The sequence below is a fragment of the Triticum dicoccoides genome, chromosome 1A (genome assembly GCF_002162155.2).
Source record: "Triticum dicoccoides isolate Atlit2015 ecotype Zavitan chromosome 1A, WEW_v2.0, whole genome shotgun sequence".
NCBI classification, from domain to species: Eukaryota; Viridiplantae; Streptophyta; class Magnoliopsida; order Poales; family Poaceae; genus Triticum; species Triticum dicoccoides.
This window is the reverse complement of record NC_041380.1, coordinates 567022509-567026720: the sequence shown is the minus strand read 5'-3', so window position 1 is coordinate 567026720 and position 4212 is coordinate 567022509.

Genomic DNA, 4212 nt, shown 5'->3' with positions numbered 1-4212 from the left:
CCGCCTTGCAAGCACCCATCCAAATGATATTGCAGAGACCTTCTCCAACCTCCAAGGGTATCAAGTGAAGTTTAAATCAACAAAGTGTGCCTTGGGAGTTCATGGAGGAATTTTACATCCTTGATGTCAAAGAGGGTTCAAAGTAAATCCAAGGAAAGTCAATGACATATTGGACATGTAGCTGCAAAGATCCTTCAAGAATGGTGCAATGCCTCACCAGAACAATGGCTCCACTCTAAAGCTAGCTTTTGAAGAACTCAAAACATACGTAAGCACTAGCAGACTAAGCGTCCTTCATGCCCGACCCTTTGCCCGGAAACCCCCTAATCTGCTCATAGGGTGGTGCGAAGCTACCAAACATGCACACCCTCCATGTGCTCGCTTTAGGCAGCCCAAGTGCGGCACAAAGCGCATGTATTCTTATTTCCGTTTGTTTCTTTTTTCCTTTTTTATTTTTAATGAAATTCATACAAATGTTAACATTTAAAAAGAAGCCCAAAAATCTAAAAGAAAATTCTAAAATTTAAAACATTCAAGGATCTTATTTTTTTAAAATATGTTCAATATTTAGAAATGTTCCAGATAAAAATAAATAAATAATGACTCCCAAATATCAAAAGATGTTCACAAATTTTGTCCACAAGATTTTAAAATGTACACGAATTTTAAAATAAAAAAGAAAGGGGCCTGCTACGCGTCGTCCGGGTGATGTTTAGAAAACACCCGCCGCCTCGGTAGCCGTAGGATCCCGAGCTCGACAACCATCTGATCTTCTTTTCGTGCGCGTGCATCAATCTTTGCAACAAGGCCTGTGTTGCACTCGGCGCTTTGTAACACGAACCATGTTGCGCTCTCGCTGAACCATTTTTCTTTGAAACAAAGCCTATGTTTCAGAAACAAGACCTCTGTTGCAGAAAAAATAAATACTTCGTTGTTGGCCCCTTTCCAACAAACGTAGTGTTGCGCTCGCTCCCTCTGCAACAAGAAGCTTGTTGCAGAAACAAACAAAAAACCTTGCAATCAGTGGTCGTTATAGAAAAGTTTTGCAACAGAGATCTTGTTGTAATTCTTTTTTCAACAGAAGTCTTGTTGCAGAACTTTTTTTACAAATTTTCGCAACATAGCACTTGCTGCAGAAATATTTTGCAACATAGATCTTGTTGCAGAAAAGCACCCGAGGAGAGAACGCCATGGAAGCTTGTTTTTGGAGAGAAAGAAAGGGGTAAGGAGAGAGAGGAGGGAAGGAAAAAGGGGCCGGCGGTGGAGCGCCATGGGAGCTCGGCCAGAGGCTGTAGGCTGCGTCCTCCGGCAGCGCTATATGGGAGTTGCGAGGGAGGGAGTGAAGGGAGAGAGGTATGTGGCGCTTGCTCCCGAGAGAGATTTCTTGGAGATGAAGGCCTGGGGGGATAAGGTTGAGCAACGAAGATATGTGGACACGCGTCAAGCAGCCCAAGCGGTTGACGTACAGGCTGTAATCAGCCGGGTGAAGAGAAGCTTTTCCCAAAAAGAAAAAGCAGAACGTAACCCAGCAAAAAGAAACACAAGGAAAAAACCACATATGGGAGGGGGGGGGAGCACAATTCAATAATCCTACACATACGAAAGCTGGTACGAAGAGTTACTTAACCTGCCTAACAAACTCTCTCGCCCCACTGATTTTCACCAGTGTGGGCCCCTCCCCCCCTGCGATTGCTCACCCTCGTCGCGTTACGCAGGGAATAACGTTTGCGCTTCCCAACCCTCATGCCACTCCTTGGGCCATAGGCCTACAATTTGCTCGTGTTTCTGCCTTGCCAAGACTGGCAATTTGTCTTGTTGGCAAAGATATTGGGGCGCGTCTATGTGTCACTTCATATGAGACAGTAGACCACGTCGCTTAAGGGAACTGGCAGTAGGCCGGCTCACTAACCACGAGTCCTGCCATGCTGAAGTCGCATGTGTGTTTTTTAAATTTTATTTTAAATAAAACAAATACTTATATTATAAAAATGTTAATTTTTAAAAAAAAATATTCATTGCACATTAAAAAATGTAAATGCACTTTAAGAAACTATTCGCTCAACTTTCATAAAAATGTTTATACCATTCAAAAAATGTATGTGAGATTTCAAAAAACAATTCATGATTTGAATATTTTTCAAAATGTCATACAATGTAAAAAATGTTCGTTTAATTCTAAAAGAAAAGTCATACCATTAAAGAAATGCATGCAACATTTACAAAATTTTCATGCATTTCAAACAAAATGTTTGTGATTTTTCTTTAAAAAATTATCCAATGTAAAAAAATCGACGCGTACTTCAAAAATGTTTAACACATACTGAATTTTCAGAAAAGATTATTTGAAACAATGTTAATCACGTATCTAAATTTTTTTAAGGTATATATAAATATTTCAGAAGTATACAAAAAATATACAGTTTGTATGAAAAACGTAGACATCAAAGAGTATATTTTAAAATTGTTAAGCATGTATAAAAACGTATTTCTGATGTATACAAAAAATATACAATGCATGAGAAAAATGTAGACATGTGTCGAAAAAAAGAAGAGAAACCAAAGAAATCTGGTGAAAACCAAATAAAGAAAGAAGAAGCGGAGAAAGAAACAAAGAAAACGGAGGAAAAATGAAAAGGAAAAGGAAACAAAAGGAAGAGAACCGATGGAAAACAAAGTGAAACAAAAAAATGCAAGGAAACCAAAGAAAACGTGCAAAACAGTGGAACCGAAAAATTGGTGCTGCAGTAAAGGGCTGGCCCAGTAGAGCACCCGCCATAGGCGAGATGGAATTCTGCCTCGCAATGGGTGATATAGAGGCTAATTGGTTTGATGCCAAAATTTGGCATTGCCAATACTTGATAAGCCAACAATTGGCAATATTAAAAGTTGCCAAAAATTGGTAACCAACCAAGCACTAGCCAATATTTGGCATTTGCTAAATGTTGGCATGCCAATTTTTGGCATCAAACCAATCATGCTCATAGAGGCTAATTGGTTTAATGCCAAAATTTGGCATTGCCAATACTTGATAAGCCAACAATTGGAAATATTAAAATTTGCCAAAAATTGGCAACTTCTTGTGAGGTTGGCAGGTAAAATTGGTAACCAACCAAGCACTAGCCAATATTTGGCATTTGCTAAAAGTTAGCATGCCAATTTTTGGCATCAAACCAATCATGCTCACATAGCTCTGGCGAAGATATTGAAGTGTCGTCACAACTTTTGTTGACTGGTTTGCTAGTACAGTTCATGTTTTAGTATATCTATTCTCAGTTCAAAGATTCTGAGCTTTTTGAACAATTAGATTTGTCTGAAATTTGTGGATTTAAGATTTGATTATAAAAATACTAGTAAGGTACACGTGCATTGCACGCATGAAATTTGGCAACCAAATTATGAATAAATACCACATTATAGCATGTAAGCTTTGAGTCATATATGCATGATGTTGATATTCGTTTAATTATTATAGTTCATCTCATTCAAAATCAATTAGTTTTTATATAAAAGCTAATCTATTTTAAGATTCATGAAATTGTGCGTTGTAAAGCATAAAGTAAAACAATAATAATGACGATTCATCTAGAAAAAAATTGGGCAATTATGATACGGAAGATTCTTGAACAAAAGAGAAGTGCTTGTGTTTTGAGGTTTGTGCATTCTGCTTAAATTCAACCATGGAGTCTTCTAGATTGTACATGTGGCAAAATCTGATGGAGTGTAGATGATATCCAACTGCCAGTAGTGCTCGGATTTGCCATCTCTGCACCGTCGGATTGGCTTTATTCAACAACCATCTTTCAAAGTTATTCGCATACTATATAGGGGTATAGATATGTAACTACAGGAATCGAGAGCGCAGTTAGTGTGACACTTCCATTCTCAGTCTTTTTCTGGAATACACAATCTTAGTCTTCACTTAGTAAACGTTTCTCTCCCTATTTTTAATCTCAAACAACACCACATATAAACTTGAAACATAGTAGATCAACAACAAGTGTCGTGTGAACTAAAACCAAGACACTTATTTTAAAACGGAGGAAGTACTATAATGTGTAGATTTTGTTTCTGTATTGGTTGTTGCGCCATAAATACTTAAAATGATGATAAAGCTTACTCAAAACCCATCATTTTTAGATATTTATATTACCCTAAAAATTCACGATATAAATGTAAACATTTTAGATATTTATATTGCAATAACTATCTTTT